Source organism: Otolemur garnettii, unplaced genomic scaffold, assembly GCF_000181295.1.
Source record: "Otolemur garnettii isolate 467f Iridium unplaced genomic scaffold, OtoGar3 scaffold00027, whole genome shotgun sequence".
Lineage (NCBI taxonomy): Eukaryota > Metazoa > Chordata > Mammalia > Primates > Galagidae > Otolemur > Otolemur garnettii.
This window is the reverse complement of record NW_003852422.1, coordinates 14,988,715-15,011,047: the sequence shown is the minus strand read 5'-3', so window position 1 is coordinate 15,011,047 and position 22,333 is coordinate 14,988,715.

Genomic DNA, 22,333 nt, shown 5'->3' with positions numbered 1-22,333 from the left:
TATTTTATTGAGTATCTGGCTTGTATTAAATGTGTTTAAACAAAAGGACCTTATCCCTGTCCTTGGGGAACTGATGGGGAAACATTCAGAAACTTATTGTTCTTCTGTTTCCATATGTACCCTGATGCCTTACCCATAGGAGTTAATTTTATTACTGGACAAAGTTCGATTCAAACTAAACTCTCCAGATTTACAAGCATTATTAAATACAGATATAAGTATAGTGGTATTTCATTCATGGAAGACATAATTTTTGTCTCTCTATAATAGTTTTTTTTTGTATAGGGAAATTCAGGGCAAATAAAATAGAACTTTGCACAGCTGAGAAAAACCATAATTAGGTCCTGTTGGGTTATAAGGAGAAGATATTTTCGTAATCCTTTACTTTGATCTCAGAAGGGCCATCTTTACTGTACTTTAAGTAAATGTACTTAAGTGATTTTAAATCTCTGAAGTGAAAAATACTGATGAAAGATTTAAAAATTAGGGGCCACGCTAGTAGTCTCTACTTTTACTTTCTTAAAACTATTTCTTATGAATGAGTATGATTAATATCCAAAATAAATAGTACTTTGAAATCACATGGAAGAGACATTTTCTGTTACTTATAGGTCATTTGAAAAATCTGTCTGAGAGACCAGTTTTAATGAATCAAAGACATATAAAGATATAACTACTGAAATTTTTTATTGAAGTTTAATTTACTGAAGTATACACATATGTGAAGGCTTCTTAAAATAAAAACGATATTGTACTATACAAGCATAATAGTTACAGCTAAAGTGATTGTTTTTCCTAGAGATAACTTCCACTTTGAGTGTGGCATGTATGACTTCAGAACTTTTTAAGTGAATTCGTGCACTCATATGAATTTGCATATAGAAATATTTTGTGTGTATATGTTGTACTTTACCTAAATGATATCATTTTTTAAGTCTTATTCAGTTACTTGCTTTTTTACTGAACAATCCCTTGGACCTTTCTCTGAGTTGGTACAAAAGAATTAATTCATTTTTGTGTTTCCATTGGAATTTTCTTCTTCAGATTAAGATCTGAAGTCTGTCTGAACATTTTTCCACACTGATGATCTCTGCTTTTACACAGTCTCTCTACTATGAGTTAGTAGATTTCTTAAAGAATCTATATGGGTTGTGACCTGCCCATTTGTTTCCTATGAAAGCCAGTTTCTAGAAGGTTTGCTACATCACATCTCTACAAGAATCGTGGGTGAAGTTGACAGCCATATCCCCCAAGGCCACTGAGTCTACTTCTTGGCTTCTGAATCTATGTCCTTGCTATGGATCTGTCAGTCTTTGCATGTCACAGGGTAACAAAAGCTTCTGGGGATGCATCCGGGGCCTCCAGAACCCAGGAAGACTGAGCAGTGAAGAGGGGCCTCTGCTAGTTAGCTCTGGTTACCTCATAGTAGGCCATAAATAAAAATGCTATAACTGCAACCCCGATTCTTCTTTTGAGATCCTTGAAAGGGTGTGTAATTACTGATAATTTAGGGTGGTACTGTTTTTCCAAAAAGCAACTCCCTACCACCGAGTATTGATTTTTCTTTTCTTCAAAGGCTGTTTTTGACTAGTCAACAATAAGTCATTCTTCAACTTTTCAAAGTATTACTTTATATGTAGTAAAACAAAATAAATGTGTTTCCACTAAGTAATAATCAAGGATGGGAATAATTTTTCTCTAGAGTGTAAGAAGCAAAGCTTTTAAGGTCTTAAAAATACGCTGTTGCTACATAAAGAAAAAAAACCTTTATAAAATGACTGAACATTTCTTTATCTTTCTCAATGTCCAGTCTTTTTCGAGCAGATATAAAGTAGTTCTTTGCAAGGAGATCAACTAAAATTACACACAAAGGCAGAGAGTGATTGGGATGTCAGTTATTTTGTGTAATTTCATCTGAATAGGAGAACAGAATGGCCTCTGAAGCAGCCTGACAACTGGTCACCTGCAGGAAGTAATGTCAGAGGCACATTTCTCTTATCTCTATTGAAGAGTGTGCTTGCTTTCCTTCTCCCCCTCTGTCTGTGTCTTTCCCTCTCCCTGTGTGTGTCTCTCTCTCCCCACCCCCCCACCCCTGCCTCTGCTGTTAACACATAACACTTCCAGGTGTACACTTAAATTATTTTACTTACAGAGGAAACTAAGGAACAAGATCTGAATATATTTTCTAGTTAATTGTTAAAACAAATGGTATTCAGAAACATGATAGCAATACCTTTGAAAAATCATTTAACAACTTATTCTGTTAGATCAACTCAATTTTAGCATTTTTCGGATAAGAATAGCTAATATTAATTTAGCGTTTGCTACATTCCAGGTGTGGTCACAGATAACCTATGAATTCGATCCTAATATTACCCCATATGATAGACTAATTAAATGAAGCATAGCTTGGTTACATAGTTTGTCTAAAGTCACTGAGCTAATCAGTGCTAGCCCTAGTATTTAAGGTTATAATCCTTTTTCTAGACACTGCATTCAACCTTTGCATTTTATTAATACTAATCACATTGGGTAAAGCTGACTCGTTGAGTTATAGTTTCATGGAAATATTCCTACCTAGAAAATATAGATGCATAAGACTATCATGTTTTGTGCATGGAAAGGCAATATGCTACAGATTTAAATTTTTATGAAGATAAAATACATAGCATCCATAAAGAAAGATCGAAAGGAGTGATCTTAAATGCTTAACACTATTTACCTCTAAAGTAACACACCATATTCTATAATCACTCATACTTTTTATATCTGTGTAGAACTGAGAAAAAAGTCTACACTCAAACTATTAGTCAATGATATAGAGTACAGTCATTTTCAAAGTCATTTAGATAGATATGCATCAAATCAACTGTCTTTTCTTTTGGACAGATATGTGGACTATAAGAACTAAAAATGTTGATCCTCTTTGAACTTCAGAATGTAAAATATGTTTTTATTTCTCTCTTTTTTCTTCATGCTCTCAGATATTTATTGAGATTAAACAATCACACTATTCTGTAGCTTTTTTAAATTATTATTTCTTATAGTAAACTATGTACATTAATGCAATCATGGGGTACAGTGTGCTGTTTTCATATACATTTTGAAATACTCTCATCAAACTGGTTAACATAATATTCTGTAGCTTTTTATTTTTTATTTTATTTAACTTATTTATTTTTTGGAGATAGAGTCTCACTTTATTGCCCTTGGTAGAATGCTGTGGTGTCACAGCTCATAGCAACCTCCAACTCCTGGGCTTAGGCAATTCTCTTGCCTCAGCCTCCCAAGCAGCTGGGACTACAGGCACCCACCACAATGCCCACAATGCTTGGCTATTTTTTTGTTACAGTTTGACCGGGGCTGGGTTTGAACCTGCCACCCTCAGTATATGGGGCTGGTGCCCTACCTGCTGAGCCACAGGCACTGCCCCTCTGTAGCTTTTGAAATAGTAACTTTGCTTAAAAAATATAAATACTTCACTATGATGACTCACTCAGAACTTGTCGATTTTAAACTCAATTCTGTCCTTTAAAACGAAAATGTACTCCTTTTGCCATGATAATTCAGATAAGGCTCTTATATAACACAGTTCAATGTATAATTATATTCTGAACACATTTAAAAATCATTCTGAACTCCAAAACTTGTCATCAATCTTTTTTAAAATTTATGTTGTACCTAACTTTTAAAATTAAAATAAATGGTTATTTGGATGAAATAAAGTGTTCTGATTATATTTGTTAAAATGAATTTACTCAGTACTTTTTTCTTATTTAATTATTGTTCCGCAGAATCAGTAGAACTCCAATCCTAAAAGAAAAAGTCAACATAAGCTTAGGGTTTACTAAGGATCATATCTTATTTTGAAGAATATATTTATCTACAGTTCAATCAACCAGACTATGAATCCTTGCCTCTTCAAAGATAATATTAAATCTGATGACTCCAGTCCTTCACATTAGAGGTTTTCAGTTAGTCTTCATATTATCTGACCCTGACTGTTCACCAACAAAGTTAAATTTGTCTCAGAAGCCTAATTAAGGTTCCCTCTGATGTCTGAGTACAGGAGCCTCACGCAGACATAAAATATCAGCCACTTGACCTTCACTCTGTTACGGCCAGTTCAGATACATTGAGCTTCCCAGAGGTAATTCTGAAGTGGAAATAAGCTCTGATTCTAAACTCACTAAAGATATGGGGAAATAATCAAATGAGTAAGGAAGAGCAGATGCCAGAAACAGCAGAAATGATCTCTGAAGAACTTCAGATAATGAATGATTATTAAAGTTTCATATATAAAATCATAGGATGTGACAACAGAATAAAAACATCAAAAACTAGAAATAAAAGGGAAATAGGCATATTTGAAAAGAATTAAAGAGAATTTTTGGAAATAAAAGAAGTGTTTGAAATTAAAAAAGCAATGGATGAATTAAACAACATATTACTTTAGGTCTTGACATTAAATGAGTGAACAGGAAACTATATCTAATGAAGTCACCTAGAATGCAAGAGGTAAGGACATCCACTCTATAAAAACAGACAAAGAAAAAGAGAAATGGGGGAAGCTGAAAAAACAGTCAAAGGGAATGGACCAGAGAATGAGCCCATTAAATTAGAGTTCCCAGCATATTGGATGGAAAGAATGAAAAAGAGGCGATATTTGAAGAGTGATCGAAATCTGTGCAGAATTGCTAAAAGACATAAATTCTGTTACTCAGATAAATTGTTTCTCATTGAAGTACATAAAAAAGTTACAAGATTAAAAAGCCAAAAAAATTAAAATAAATAGAAAACAATAAAGATTGGGGGAAAAGCATAAGAAAAAAACCATACATTTTTAGATTCAAAATCATAAGAAATTCCAAACAGAAATAATTAGGCAAATCTAGACAAATTATATTAAACATGCAAATAAATGGATCAATTGAAAGCAAACAGGAAGGACATAATAATTACCAAAAACACATTCCCAAAATTGAACCATTTCCCCCCAAAAGAAACCAAAACAACAATATTGATTATTTTGACAGCTAATAAGAAGAAAAAGTACACACCAAAAAATCCCCTCTGTCAATTATTTTGCACACAGAGGATGTTAATAAGAAAAAAAAAAAGATTCTTTTTTTAAAAGGAGCAAAAGGAAGGAGGTAAGAGGAAACTAAGGAAAGTGAAATAGAAATCTTAATTATATAAAAAATAACCACAATGAATTGACCTTTAAGACCCAGACGTCAAATGTCTGACGGTATCAAGTGCTGAGGATTACAAAGACAACTAGAATTCCCACATACTGCAGTGGCAGCACAGATCCATTCAGAGACATAGAGATATTATCTGGTAGAATCTGACATCACGCATTTGTGGCTCATTTCTTCCACTGATAATGCACTTCTAATCATTATTGTTAGATCCAACGGAGACTTCGGTTTCAGAAATGCTAAAATATTTTTAAAAGTGTATCTTAGAGTGAATGAAATACTCTAGAGAACCCTTTGCACTAGTAGACGAGAGATATATGTAGAATGTTGAAAGGAATACTGTTTCTACTCGAGAAAATGTAGAAACAACCGTCATGTCCATTAGCAGCAGCTTGGATAAGATAGAGAAGGGAAATGGAAAAGAGCACCCTTGTCAGTGAAAATGGATGAACTACAGCTATTAAATCATACGAACCAAAATGAATGAAAAATAAATTCAGTATAGAAGTAGATACCTGGTAAGACATATTTATATAATCTATAGTATACTTTTAATTTCTTAAAAGCAATATTGTTTCATTTATATATAATCAATATGTAAAGATATTTATTTACATTAACAAAATTAAGGTATAGGTTCCTCTGAGTGAGGCAAATGCTCCAAGAGATTAACTCCCAGGACTGTATTGTATTACCATAGTTTGTCTTTCAAGGTTTATGGCTCGCTATTATTTAACAATTTTTTTTACACTTTGTATGTCTGATATTTTTATTAATATGGTATCATTTAAATAGAATCTGATATAAACATTTTTTTAAACTAAGGAAAATATATTTTGTTCTCCTTAGTACAGATAGTCCCTAACTTACAATGGTTCAGGTTCTAAGTTTTTAATTTTAGAGTGCAAAAGCAATATGCATTCAGTAGGAATCATACTTGTGTTTTGCATTGTCATGTCTTCCCATGCTAGCGATAGGGAGTATTATACTCTTGCACGATGTTGGGTAGTGGCAAGGAGCCACAGCTTCCACTCAGCCATGCAATCATGAGGGTACACGACTGACAATCTATGTGTGCTGTGTTGCCAGATAATTTTGTCCAACCGTAGGCTAATGGCAGTGTTTGAGTGCGTTTAAAGTAGGCCAGGTTAAGCTATATTACATGCATTTGGTCGGTTAGGAATATTGCACACATTTTCAGCTTACGAAATTTTCAACTCTCGATAGAGTTTGCAAGCCCTCTCAACATTAGTCTTCCATTTATTATTTGTAGGTTCTAGAAAGACATGAACTTCTGAGGTTTGCTCTTCTTCATGCAAGGTGCCCAGGATTGTACAACTAAGGGAAGCCTGGACTAAAACTGTCTCTCTCATCTCATCATCATAAAACGTTTCACATGGCAAGTGGACAAACAATAAATCAGCCTGATTTTCTAACCCAGACTGAGCCAGAGACCAGAATGACTTAAATCTACAGTGTGGAACAATCCTTGGCAAATCCAACTTCTTGCTGTAATCCAATCCCTCTTGCCTCTGTTTGCCAGGTTAATCTTCTTTAAACACCACTTCTGTTGTGTCACTTCTCTGGCAAATACCACTTGCCTTTTAAATTGGAATTATTTGTTATTTGGGTATAAATGTTGAATATTACACTATTAAAGGAAAATAGCACTAACATGTTTCAAAATTCTACAAAGCTCTAAATACCACTGGGTAACATCCAGGAATGTAGCTGGAGCTCTAACCTGACCCATGATTAAGGATGAGGAAGATGCCACCTTCAAAATCTAAAAAATATCAGCGTAGACTACATCTCAGGCAAGAAGGAGGGAAAATATTCTGGCTTTAGTAGACCAAGAGACCTGAAGAACAAAATAGGGTTGCTTAGGAAATTTCTAGAAAATGATGATATGGAAGCAAAGCTCTGTCTTCCCAGACCTATTGAACAGCACCACTAGACCAAAGCAAAAGCAAAACAAAGAAAAAGAAAATCTCTTTAATACTCAACCACGATGACATAACAGGAATGGAAGCTCTTGAGGTTCTCGGGGAGTGGAATAAAGAAGAGGTTCCGGCCATGACAGACCGTTTCCATCACTATGGCCCTTTCAGTCTGCTCCTGTAACCCTGGCCTTCCCTGGACCATCTCACCCTCTGGAAGAAAGGGATGCCAAAGGAAAACAAACAGAGGGGCTGATTCCTCACTAAGACAACAACTTAGTTAATAATAACCACAATCATGCTAACAGCCAACATCCACGGAATGTATCACAAGAATACAAACTCTGACGCTTGGGTTCCAGCCCCTCAGGCAGGCTGTTTCTTTCCCCTTATAATTTTAGGTGGTCCGATATTTTGCACTAATTTTGTACTAACAGAACTTGTAGTCCCCAGAGTCTGACCATGGCAAGGCAAATTTCCTCTTACAAAATGACAAATAAGAATGCTAATCGTTTGTTCTCCTTTCTCACCTTCCAACTTCAGACAAGAAAGAAAAAGCAAACAGCTCTTTCAGGAGCCTATGATACGAAGCCAGCACCCGGGAACATTTTTGAGTAAGAAAAATGTACTCGGCCCAGCACATCTGAGGTCAAAAACCTACACTTTCGTCTTTCTTATGCATTTTACAAGCTGCGTGACTCAACGTCATTTACATTTAAACTAGAACAAGAACCATAACAACTCTCAGGGAGCCTTGCCGAATACGTTATGTATGTATCGGTTGAAACAGAAGTTAATATACATATTTGATTGTGTTTGGGGATACATGGTTTGTGACAGTTTTGAAATAGCTTGGTGGGGTGGTGCCTATGGCTCAGTGGGGAGGACCCCAGCCCCATATACCTAGGGTTGCGGGTTTGAACTCAGCCCGGGCCAAACTGCAACAAAAAAATAGCCGGGCATTGTGGTGGGTGCCTATAGTTCCAGCTACTTGGGAGGCTGAGGCAAGAGAATCACCTAAGCCCAGGCGTTGGAGGTTGCTGTGAGCTGTGTCACCACAGCACTCTACTGAGGGTGACATAGTGAGACTCTGTCTCTAAAAAAATAAAATAAAATGGAAATAGCTTGGTGGAGAAAGGGTTTTTAAAAAATGACTATTTTTCTAGGTTTCAAAATGTGTATTTCAGCTGTTCAGAAAAAGATTAAGCTGGGTTCTAATAGAAGACTCAACCAAAGAAGCATAAGTGACTTTTTGTAACAAAGTTGATCTACAGTATGTGAATCTTCTCTCTAAAAACCCTTACAGGACATATACAACCCAGTAATTCCGCCTACATGCTCTTTGCTCTTAAAGAATAGTGTAAGCAACTGGCTTGCAGAATGAGCCAGACTGGATAAAGTACAAACAAAAACAACTTGATCCTTTCTCCTAATGTCTCTTTATACTTGATCTAAGGCCTCGTTCTTTCCCTGGCCCTGGATAAAACCTTTGTCAGGCTGCATGGATTTTCAGCTCACTTCTATACAGAAAGGTAACAGTCTTTCTCTTTGTAGCAACGAATTAAAATCTCAGTGTATTTAATGATCATACCCTGTCCTATAATTAATAAGTGAAATCTCATGGCTTTGTCTCTTAAAGATCCAATAGAATGTAGAGTCTTTAGACATTGAAATGCAAATTCTTAGTTTCAAGTCTTGGCTTTGCCCCTGTTCCTTGTGCAAACTCACACCGTGACCTAACATCTTTCTGCCTGAGTTTCCTCTCCTGTACAACCCTACAAAAATAGTAGTATCTGTATTAATAAATGTTGAACTTCTATAACAATGCCAGGAACATATTAAGCTCTCAATTAATATTAGATATGGTTGCTATTAGCTTCTGTTCTTACTCTCATCAAATTTAATAAAACATAGATAGTAGGTGGTGGTGGGGGTGAGTGTCTTTTCTTTCCTCTTCTTCAATCTCCCCTCCACATGCTAGCTGCCTTTTCGCTATAATTTTTAGGTCATGTGAAAGAGTGAGAGAATTAGAAGAAAAATGCATAAACTTCTTGAATGATAATTTGGACATATATATTTGTGTTTACATATGCATGTGTGGTTTACATGCATTTGTAGGAATGTAGAATGCTAAGAAAATAATCTGACAACTGTATTGAAAGCCATATCTGAGGATGTCCATTATAAAGCTGGTGATGAAGACAGAAATCTTGGCTATCTTGGTGTCCATGGAATCACAAACATCTAACAGTGCCTGGCATAACATAAGAATAAATGTTACAGTTCTTTTTTTTTTTTTTTTGCATATTTTATAAAAGAACAATAAATATATTTGTAACCCTTCAAATAATAAGTGTATTTAAATAATTATGGCAAACCCATTTAGATAGAACAGAAGACTGTGATTTAAAAAAAAAAAAGATGTATATTTCTGTTTACTATCTGGGAAAGTGTACATTGTGTATAAGTAGAACCTCTATAAACTGAAAACCCGAGGGATTATTCCAAGCTGGTTGACATAAGGAGGTGGTCAACATAAAGAATCAGGCCTCCTGTACTGATATCTACATGAGGAGGCTGTCCAGTCTATGAAAATCACGTCAGCTTAAGGATAGGGAGGTGGCCATCTATGGGGGCTCTACTGTAATTGTGTTAAAACAATAAAGCAAGAGATAAAACATCACATGAAGTATGAGACAATCTTTGTTAATACATGTATGTTCTAAGGATGCCCATGCTGCAATTCAGGAGGAAACAAGAATATAGGTTGGAAGGAAGAAGTTTCTGGGTTTTTTTTTTTGGCCAGGGCTGGGTTTGAACCCACCACCTCCGGCATATGGGGCCAGTGCCCTACTCCTTTGAGCCACAGGCGCTGCCCAAGTTTCTGTATTTAAAGGCCCCAGAGAGGGGATCACCAAACACTATGTGGGGCCACAGGGGACAGAACCAGTGTGGTGAGTAGACAAAAGTACCAAGAGGTAAGTCTAGGTATGAGGCTTGGTTAAGGAAAGGCGAGGCTTGCCAGAATGCACCGTTTACAGTTGGCCACTTTGAAGATTCTGGTGGGCTTTGGGTGACAGGGTAGGGGTGGGGTCTCTAATTACCTAGTGCCTGGCCTTGGGGTGATTAAGAGCAAGGGCTTGGTGTGAGAGAATTAGAAAAGGAGATGGTTAGAGCTGTAGAGTTGGGATTGGGTGATTTGCATGAAAGACATCCCCTCCTTCCAAGCCTTTTACTTTTTTTTCCTTTTATTAAGTCATATATACATAGATCATGAATACATTTATCCTTTGTGGGATTCATGTGTTGATTATTTGTACAAATTGGAGTGCTTACATCCTACTAATTGACATAGCTTTCACCTCATTTACTTAAGACATTTGTGTTTCATACTTGATAGATTCGACTTGTATCCTTGCAATATGCTCCATAGGTGTGGTCCCACCATTAACCTGCCCTCTATCAAACCACCCCTCTCCCTTCCCATCCCTTCCCCTTCCCTCCTTCATCCTGGGCTACAGTTGTGTTCCATCTTTCATATGAAAGTGTGAGTGATTATAAATTGGTTTCATAATAGTACTGAGTACATTGGATATATATTTTTTCCATTCCTAGGATACTTTACTAAGAAGAATATTTTCCAGCTCCATCCCTGTAAACATAAAAAGAGGTAAAGTCTCCATCTTTTTTTTAATGCTGCGTTGTATTCCATGGTATACGTATACCACAATTTATTAATCCATTCATGGGTTGATGGGCATTTGGGCTTCTTCCAGGACTTGGCAATTATGAATTGAGCTGCAGTGAACAATCTGGTGCAAATATCTTCGTTGCAGACTGATTTTTGGTCTTTTGGATATACACCTAGTAGAGGAATTGCAGGATCAAATGGCAGGTCTACATTTAGATCTTTGAGTGTTCTCCAAACTTTTTTCCAAAAGGAACGTACTAGCTTGCATTCACATGAGCAGTGCAGAAGTGTTCCCTTTTCTCCACATCCACCCCAACATCTGTACTTTTGGGATTTTGTGATGTGGGCTCCTCTTACTGGAGTTAGATGGTATCTCAGAGTGGTTTTGGTTTGCATTTCTCTAATGATTAAAGATAATGAGTACCTTTTACTATTTCTAAGGACTAACTAGTTCTGGGAGGGCCTGTCTTCAGCAAGGACATCAGAGCATCAAGAATATAGAAAACGAGAACATACAATTAATGCAATTGGTGCATTGATAAATGTATAACAAACAAACAAAATTCAAAATCTGAGAGAACAATCTGTCATTATATCTATATTTGTACCAAGGCTATAATTTTATCTATGTCCAAATATTAACAGCAACTATCAATGATGTGGGATTAAGGCTCATTTTATTAGATAGTCAATATTCTTTGAATATGATTATTTAACATTTGCTGGTAATCTGATTATCTCATCTCCTTGAAGCCTCCCATGTTTGCTAAGCTCTGTCATTGTCTTTGAATTAGGAAAATAAGGCTGCAAGAGGTTAACTGACTTTTTCACAGTCAGTCATACTCAGCTAGTGAAGGTGAGGGCAGGAACTTGATCTGAGGTCAGATTCTATGTTTTGTTAACTAACAAATTACATGATGTTTGGGGGATTGCTCATTTGTCATAAGTTAATTTAGTAAATAAAAAGAAACACTTTGGGGCATATATTTGAAAATTAGATACATATACAAATATATATAAACTATATATAAACATACACAGAGCGCCCGTAAAGTTCATGGGCAAGACCACTGGCCCTTTATGGGCCCCCTGTATAAAAACAAAGCGGTGGGAATAGACGAGTGTAGGTATGATGTGTGTGTGCACAAGGTCAGTGAGTTAATGCCTTAAAAATAAAGTTCTCAGAAAGCACTTTAAGGTATATATATGGGCCGTACAGTAGAGGCTAAGGATGGCAGAGGGAGTACTGTTCTCCCTTACTTACTTTTTTCCTTTCTATGAGTGTGTGTGTGTGTGTGTGAGTACATGAGCAGGTTTATTTGAACAGCTGTATATTGTTTTGAGGTTACTTACAGATAGACTACTCCTCAAGCCTACTTTATGCGTAGGGTTATTTTTGAATAATAGGCAAGAGAACAGACTACTGCTGGATCAGTGATAACCCACTGCTTTCAAGAATAATCAGACACCAGGCAGACAGAGCACTATTTAACAGCAGCTGAGTTTCAAGTACCTCCTACATTAAAGTATCAAAGAGAGGGCATTTAATTATTGAAGTAGCTTGCAGATGAAAAAAGAAATCCAAAGCATATTTTTAGTTTCTGAGCAAATAAAAAGAAAGCTTCGAGAGGAACCCATCCTAGGCAAAGTCGTCCTGATGTAAAATTCATGTTATTTGACATGATACTGTCCCCGTTCCACTCAGAATAGCACTTTAACGCTGCTGAAAACCAGAAGACCTTGATTTAAAATGACTACCCTGAGAAAGGAAGATGAAAGTAAATAATGTGACTTGGAAAACTGGAATTGACATGTCAGCACACAGCGTGACATTTGCTAAGAGAGCAAAATTTCCCCCAGTTTTTAGAGTGTCTGAAGCTTTGGATTTGATCTAACTTCAGGCCCAGCAATTGGGAATCCAGCAATGTCAGTAGGAAATCCCTACATTGATTCATGAAGACATGTTTTCTGTTTTTGTTCAGGAACACAGGAATCACAAATGCAGCGATCAGGGACACTGTTTTGTCACCTAGTAGATCATGTCCGACGTTCAGTCCCAATCTCCCCACTCTTTCTCATCCTCATCTGGATTGTCTCTTGATTAAAATAAATTAATTTTTTAAAGTTCTCGGTTTTCTTGTCCAGGTTTCTACATGCTTGCTGCCTCCGACATGGGAGTTTCTGCATGTGGCAAAGTCCATTCTGGCTACTGAGAGTCAGGAGGATGAGTAATAATGTACCACTCAACAGTCCTTGGATCTGTAATGTCTTAGGAGATAAAATTACAGCACTATGGAATAAATGTGCTTAGGAAACCGAAATACCAAAAAGTTAAATATAACCGCAGTTCGTTTTGGTTAAGTACTATGCTAGAGACTTACTATGTGTGAGCTCCCAAAAGTCTAACAAAATTCTGTATGATATTTCTTGTACACCTTTAAAAACAACAACAACAACAACAACAACAAAAACCTGAGACTGCAGAGAAGTCAGTACCTCCCAAAGAAAATTTAATAATTGGAGAGTCAAAACTTGAAATGCAGCGGTTCTGTGCAAGAGCACTCTATGTAGAAAGAACTTGGGAATATGAAAAGACTGCTTTCCAACTGTGTAATCACAATCAAATTACACTAGAACCTCTGGAAGTTGACCACTCAAGGGACTGTCAACATACAGAGGTGGTCAACATCAGGATCTAGCCTGTATTGATACTGATATCTGGGGCATGTCTGGTCTATGAAAATTAGGTCAACTTATTGAGGTGGGCAGTGTAGGGAGGTGGTCAACTATGGAGGTCCTATGGCATTTACATTTTATTATCCCAGTTTCATCATTTGTAAAATGTGGCGAATGAAGGTACCTACCTCACATGGTTTTATGAGAACTAAACGTGTTAATATGTGGAAGGTGCTCAGCACAAGGCTGGCAAAGAAAGAGACCTGATTATAGAGTAGGTCTTATTCTCATCGTTCTACAGCTGTAACTATAGAACCCTCCATTTTTTAGGGAGTCTATAGGCAGCATAAACAGGCAATTGGGAGACAGGTAACTACTTTTCCTTATCTAGGTTTGGACAAAGGGAAATTCAGAAACTAGAATTTTTTTTAATCAAGTCATATACACATAGATCATGAGTACATTTATGCATATGTGGGGTACAATGTGTTGATTTTTGTATACAATCTGACATGGTTACATCAAACAAATCAATATAGATTTTGCCTCATTTACTTGATTATTGTGTTAAGACATTTATGTTCTACAAGACAGATTTGACTTGTACCCTTGCAATATGCTCCATAGGTGTGGTCCCACTTTTACCTTCCCTCTATCAAACCCCCCTCCCCACCCTTCTCACTCCATTTCTCTCCTTCATCCTGGGCTGTAGTTGTGTTCTATCTTTCATAAGAAAGTGTGAGTAAATATAAGTTGGTTTCATAGAAGTACTGAGTACATTGGATACTTTTTCCTCCATTCTTGAGATACTTTACTCAGGAGAATATGTTCTAGGTCCTTCCATGTAAACACTTGAAGAAATTGGCCTGGGAGAAAACTTTATGTGGAGGACCCCCAGGGCAATTGAAGCAATACCAAAAATACATTACTGGGATCTGATCAAACTAAAAAGCTTCTGCACTGCCAAGAACACAGTAGGTAAAGCAAGTAGACAGACCTCAGAATGGGAAAGGATATTTGCAGGTTACGTTTCTGACAAAGGTCTGATAACCAGAATCCACAGAAACAAGAATTTTTGATGGACCGAAAACCTTCCATTCAGTTGCTAATCATATCACACTATCTTTTGTAGAAACCTATTCAATGCATCCATATGCTTTGAATTTATTTAAGGATGAATGAGTCCTAGAAATACAGGCTAAGATGCAATCTGCGTGGGGACAATGCATTTGCTGATTTATAGATTCTAGAATGGATAACAGAGAGATGAGAAGAAGCCTTTGACCTATATTTTATTCTATCTTCTTTATCAAGAAATTGTTTCAGGTGTCAAAGAAAAAAATCCACCAGATGGTGTTAAGAAGGCAATGAAGACTTTGTTCAAGACCATTATAAGAAAGGACAGAGATTAAATTCACCTCTGCTGAAATAAAAGGGAAGAGGATGTTTAAAGGTGGGGATGAGCTAACAGAAAAGTACTGGAGGATATTAGGGAGGAAGTTGGTCAGCGTCAAGTTCATCTGTGTTTGTTAATTGTTGCTTATCAATTTAGGTCCCTACCCTTCCCTGATACTGGGAGGTAGAGGCTCTATCTTTCTTAATGATTACTGAAAAAGAGAGTTCCCAGGTATTTGAGAAAGATATATCTGGGTTGTAAAACTGTAAGTAAGACAAGATTTACATCTCAAAGGGGCAGAGACAGAATTAACAGCAGAAGGTTCTCTAAAGTTTAAGTACTCGATTGAATTACACGCTTTAAATGATTGCAACGCATGGCATGTGAATTGTGTCTCAATAAAGCTATTTAAAAAAGACTTAGAAAGAAACTTGTTTACAAAGATTAGTTAAACTGAGAGGCAACAGTAAGGCCATCTTCCTCACAGGCCAAGAAGGGAAAACAAAAGCTGACGGGGAGAAATTGGAGACCAAAGGAGAGAAGAGCTTTAAGAAAGAGTATCACTGCTTTCAATAGAATTAAAAACCATGGTCTAGATAAATTACGTTAAGTTTTATTGGCATATTTTGCCCAAGAGCTTTCCTATCTTTTGTCTGTAGTTTCTAATGAGTTCTTCAGAGTAAGAAAAAAATCCAGAAAAAGTAAACTGGAAGATATGATTCATCTGCAAGACCAATATTGTCATTTAGTACTCAAAGTTAATGCCATACTTAGAATTCTCAGAATTAGCATGTATATAACCCAGTTCAATCTCTTCCCTTTCACACCCAGGGCGGGCTCCTCCCCAGATTCTCCAAGCTCAGTGATCAGCAACCCCACACCTAGGAAGCCAACCCTGGGCCAACCCTTTTTCTGTCATAGGTCATGTTCAATTGATCAAAAATCCTTAAGGCTCACCTTTCATAAATATCTAGGATTTTGTCACTTCCGCTCTTCTGCTACCAGGCTGGACCACACTGTGGTCACACCTTGCCTAAATTGTTGCCTTCTGCCTTTCTACGCCCAACAATGCGCCCCTTAAAATGTGCTCCATCCTGTTTATGTGGATGGAGCTGGAACATATTCTTCTTAAGAATGGAAGAAAAAGTATCCAATGTACTCAGTACTATCATGAAACCAATATATAATCACCCACACTTTCATATGAAAGATAAAACACAAGTATAGTCCAAGATGAAGGAGGGAAGAGGAGGGGGAGGGAGGGCGATCAGTGGGACCTCACCTATGGTGTATATTGCAAGGGTACATGTCAAATCTATTAAGAGTAGAGTATAAATGTCTTTACACAATAAGTAAGTGAGATGAAGGCTATGTTAACCAGGTTGATATAAGCATTCCAAATTGTTTATAAAATCAGTACATTGTACCCCATAATTGCATTAATGTCTACGGTTATGATTTAATTTAAAAAATGTAACTCAGATTATTTTGCTCTCTGTTCAAACCCCTTCAACAATTACTTTGTTCCTTGAGATCAATTATCAGATTTGTCACGCTAGCTGATCAGGCTCATTCATTGCCTCTCCAATGTACCTGCTGTTGTTGGATAATCTATCTATCTATCTACCTATCTATCTATTCATCCATCCCCTAATCTATGAGCTATCTATCCCCCAATGAGAAAGGAAGGCCCGTGGTGGCAACGTTTTTTGCTTTGTTCATTTCTGTATTCCTGACACCACGTCTGGCAGATGATGGACGAGTGAATGAGTGACAATTTAATGTTCTGCTTCATTTTCACAGCAACTCCCAAACCTCTGTTCCGGTAAGTTCATATTTGGTGACCTAGAATTATCTCAAGGGTTGAGTTTCAAAGGGCATTTTCCATCAGATTTGTGTGTATGTGTGTGATTTGTAATATAACCTTTACAAACTTAGGCTGCTTCAAGTATATTTACATCTGGATAATTTTGTGGAGGTATGAGAGTAGGTTAATAAAACCAGGATGGTTGCATGTATGAGCTTTGAGAACAGAAGCAGACCATACAGAGATAAAAACACATCTTTAATATACCATTTGTTTTTCCATTCTTTATTTTGGTAGGTTGTAGACCCAGTGCTATTACAGGAAGAAGTCCAGAAAACATCATTTGTTTTGGAGAGGAACTTCTGTAACATGGTGTCCTGGGTAGGGAATTTACTTGGAAGATTTGATACTTACCACGGCAGTGGACATAGTCAGCCCAAGCATAGAGCAGTCCTTTACCCAGTTCTGCGGCTGAGGGTGCAGTCTCTAGTGCAAATGAAGCTAGTAAAAGGATGAGTTCTTAAAGAATCCTGAGATCCTTGCAGGCATGATCACTTGGAAATTTGGAAATGGTGAAGGGGGAAGTAATATAAAGTTTCACTTTTACAACTAGAATTTAAATATTCTATAGTATTTGTTTTGATTATCAAAGAAAGTATTTTCACTTTTCTTATTTTGAAATTCCTTTGATGACTTCCTACATCCTTTATATCAATATTGACTAACACGCAACTCGGTTAATCAGCGTGTCATTTGTAGCATTTGAATTATGCAAAATTTTGTTTCTGTTATCTCTATTCTTATCGTCTACTGGTTAAAATATAGATCATGGGCCCTGCAAGACAGAGCAAAGATAGAATTCAAAAATCGCTTGCAGAGGATTTACAAGTCTGACCATCTGTGGCTTTACTTCTTTTCATAGGTAACACAGGATGCTGGAGTAAAATACAAAAAGAAAGCTCTTTCTTCTTATTAATAACTTTCTTGCACAATGTGTTTGAGGCAGCATACACAAAGATACACACATTAAAATACAACTAGGAATTCAGAATCAGAGTGAGAGCAGAAAATAAAGATCTGGGATGGAAACACAGATACAGGAGCCCAGACATAATGTCACAGGGCTGTTGCAAAGAAATTCTTATTTTTAAAGAAATGACGACAACTGATATTTCAAGAGTTCTTGTTATCAGAGAAGAAAACATCTAGTGTAAATTATTTTGAAAGTACTCTGAGTCACTGAGAAAAAAACCAATTCAATTATTAAACCCTTGGCTGAATGTTAGATTAATAAAATAGCAAGAATAGAGCAGGACATTTTGGAATTAACTAATAGAAGGTCATTCAGCTGGCACATAAGCCAGGACAAATTATTCACATATATCACTGATGCATTTTGGTATTGTTCCCCATAAACTTAATAATAACATAACAATACTACCAACAAAAACGATAGCTATTTAATAGCACCTGATGTTTGAACATTGTTCTAAGCACACTTTTAAAAGAGTATTAAATTCCTTTAGTAAGTATTATTAGCTTCCTCTTTTTCTAGAAAGAAAATTGAAGCACAAAGAGGTTGCAAGGGAGATCAATTAAGTGACAGAGACAGGCCCTCAATTATTATTTATAATATCTATAGCTTTACAGAGCCACCCTTCTAAAGATGCTTGTCTTTAGAAAAAGGAGAACAAAATTGAAGATGAGAATGCACATTATTATTCATATTATTTTAAATATTTTGTAAAACAAAATCTGAGGGAAGAAAGTCAAAGTCAATGTCTGCTGTTAGGCCGAGGCCACCAGAGAATTTAGCTGGTTAAAATAACACTCCTGAAACTGAGATCCAGATTAGAGGATCTATATTTGTTTGGACCAGTTAGATTTATTTTATTTCCCAAACTGCCCAGAAAAGGGATTATATAGCATTAGCAGACAGCAGTGTAGGCAGAGCTACACTGATCAAAGAGAATGTCACTCAAAACCACATCCCTCTGTGTAAGAAAGCAGCATGTCTATTACCTAGAAAGCAGCACGTACTGTGTGTGTTTGGGGTGGTCTTGCCCAGTCTTATCCACAGGTAAGCAGCAGGTCTGTTGCAATAGTGCAGAGACAGTGAAGTGAGTTTATGCAAATTAGACTCTGGATGAACGTGCTTGTCATTCTCTATATTAGCTAGCTTCCAGGTAGCTCTATAAAATCCAGCAAGATCCATAATAAAGAGTGATGAGCTTTTATTATATAAATAGGTTTGCCCCTCTCAGAGAAACGAGGTTATGGGTCACTTCACTTACACTCTACCACTAACTATCTTTTGATACTCCTCATGGAATATGATGACACTTCTAAATACTCATGATTTTGTCTTGTTATCCTGTAATTTTAAAACAATGTTTATAAAAGGAAGTAATAGCTGGTAAGAAAGGTTATAAATTGTGTATTTTTAGCACAATATTTTAACCTTATGTTTTACTTAACAGAAACTAGTAACAGGTATGTAGTGTGATGAATTAAAAAGGATGAAGTTGATAAAGACTGGGGAAAAAGAAGCAGCAAACGTGCCTCTGACGAATGTTGCTGTTGCTGAAATGGAGCGCAGAATTGAGCTCTTATCTTCCTGTAGCTAAGGCAAAAATGGAAATGTAATTACTTATAGAACTTATCTCCTTGTTTCCATAGCAACCCATCTATATCTCTAGCATTGAACTTATTCTATTGTTTTAAAATTAACTGTCTTAGAGTCTGTCTCCCACTAGACTTAAGGTTAGAGACTGCTTGCCCAAAATAGTTTCTCAAAAAACTCACATTTCCCCCATTTCCAAGCTAAGAGACATTGACCAGAAAGACAGAAATAAATCATATTTTTACAGATAATACAGATTTTCCACTTCATAAGTAAAAGTGAAATTTCTTGGTTGGGATCTTTTAAGGGTTCATGGGGTGATACATTAGATAGCGTCTCAACCCAAATGTCTGTTTCCATGGTGAAGTCTGATGTAATTTGAGGTACTAACAGTAATGCCCCTTCAGGGTATGATCTTACAAGGGAAATACCTAGGTGCCGCACATACCCAGGCTTTTGGTGAGCTCAGTTAATTTAACGCTGAAACACTGCACCTAAAATCATGGGTCGTGGATTTGCAGTTGTATTCCACCGACCCCAAGGAGTCTGGGCAGCCTCAGCAGCCTCTGATGAGTAAGGAAGACGTGAGAACCCTTGATGCTCCAGATTGCAAATAATTTTTCAACCAGAGTAAGTCTTTAATCTGACTGGCTTGTTGTTTTTGCATAAAAGTACCTAGAAAAAACTACTTGCTAAGGAAACAAACAAGTAAGCTTTGAAAATCATGGACCTAGATGATTAGAAGAATGTAGTTTTTAATCATTGACACAAGACTCCCAAACCTGACTGGCCAATTTTTTGACCTGAGATTCTTTTCTCAGTCACAGATACAAGGATCATACCCTTTAGAAATTCTGATTTATTAAGTGTGGGGTAGAGCACAGATCTCCACACTTCAGAAAAATGTCCTCAGGGGGACATTCTGATGCTCTCAGAATGGAAACCCACTGTCTTGACTGTTTCCTCATTACACAGACTTTCAGTGGGTGCAGCCTGCACTGAATCAAAGTGTGTTGTATAATGTTCCAGGGGGAGAGCCTGGAGTATACTATTAACCTCTTCCTGAAATGTCACAGACAGGGTGTTTGTGTTAACTCCTAAGAGTGAAAATCTATTTTGACCTGTATGGAGATCATTGCCATGGCATGACAAACACTGTCATCGGTTACCTAAATAAGGGGAACTAATGGAGTCAGTTTTGATTTTCTTTTTCTCTTGACAAAGAGTCATATGGAAATACAATAAAACACTTGTTGATGTGCATTTAGTTTGGGGAAAATGTAAATAAGCCAAATAAAAGATTATTAGGAAAATTACCTAAAAGAAGAAAAGATTTTCATCTATAACAGGATTGTTATTTGCAACCTAATGTTGTATAGTATTTATCGTCATTCTGTGGAACTGAGTCCTAAGCAAACACCTGAAATGTATTGGCAGGATACTTCCATTCTCAGCAAAGCCTAACTCAAGGATCAGTGAGTGAGCGAATATTCAAATGTTCCCCAATTGATGTGTATGGCAGACATGAGCATCTGCTGTGATAAACAAATATAAAAGGAACAGGTGTATGCTATTTTAAAGAACCATGTAGGAAATGAAAAATTGAAGAATATAATCTGCTGATTCCTAAAAGCCTAATGATCGCATGCTCCTGGCTTATAACAAATTAACCTGAAAATATAGGGTTAATGTTGTATGAATGATTATTTTATGATGTAATAAGGGTTTACATATATTGAGCTCTTCCCCTGTGAGAGACACTGAGTGCTACATGCTTCACATACCTTCTACCCTTGACACCCGCCATTACCCTCTGACATAGATATACTATTATTCTCCCAATTTAACAGTAGGGAAATTGATTTTTATAGAAGCTCATTAATGAATAGCAGGGTGAGGTCTGAAGCCATGAAGTGACTGATGATCTCTTTCATTCACTTACAGAGAAAAACAAATACCTAAGCTGAATTCTTTGATTACTGCTGTGATTAAATATAAATGAAAATGCCTAAGACATTACAAATGCCCAAATAATAATAAAATAATACTGTGGGCAATGACAGTAAAGGATTGAGAGGAATTTGTTGTATCTTTAACAGACAGTTCTTAATGAGAAGGCATATGGCCCACCTCTTGGGTACAGGGCACAATTACGAGAGGTACTCTACCTAACAAGTGCAAACATTCTAATCTAATTGTTTGTACCCTCACATTAACCTGAAATAAAAAAAGTAAAATAAATGAGAATGATAAAACCCACAAAGACAATTCTGCATCATCTATGTAATACTGAGCATTCCAAAAGGTCATTGAATGTTGTTTATAATCTAATGATCTTTTTATTTTAGCATTTTGGAGAAGCAGAATTTCTAGTCCTGAAAATATTTTAATATCAAGTTTCTCTAAAATAACTTAAAATCAGTGGTTTGGTTTTAGCTTTTGATCTTATACTCAAAAAATGGCGTTGGAATAAGTGTAGGACAATTTAGAGTACAAGACATAGGGTCAATTGAATCGAATACTTTTTTTTTTTTTTTGAGACAGAGCCTCAAGCTGTCCCCCTGGGTAGAGTGCCGTCGCATCTCAGCTCACAGCAACCTCCAACTCCTGGTCTCAAGCGAGTCTTCTGCCTCCGCTTCCCAAGTAGCTGGGACCACAGGCGCCCGCCACAACGCCCGGCTATTTTTTGATTGCAGCCGGCATTGTTGTTTGGCGGCCCAGGCTGGAATTGAACCCACCACCTTGGGTGTACGTGGCTGGTGCCTTAGCCACTTGAGCCACTGGCGCCAAGCCGAATCTAATACATTTTTAAATTGTTCTCTTTAAAAAAAAAGGGAGGAGAACTAATTTAATCATTCAAAGTAACCCCAAATCAAACTCAGCCCATTACTGTAATTGCTTTAATCCTTAAAGATTGGCTCAGCGCCTGTGGCTCAAGCTGCTAAGGCACCAGCCACATACACCTAAGGTGGCGGGTTCAAATCCAGCCTGGACCC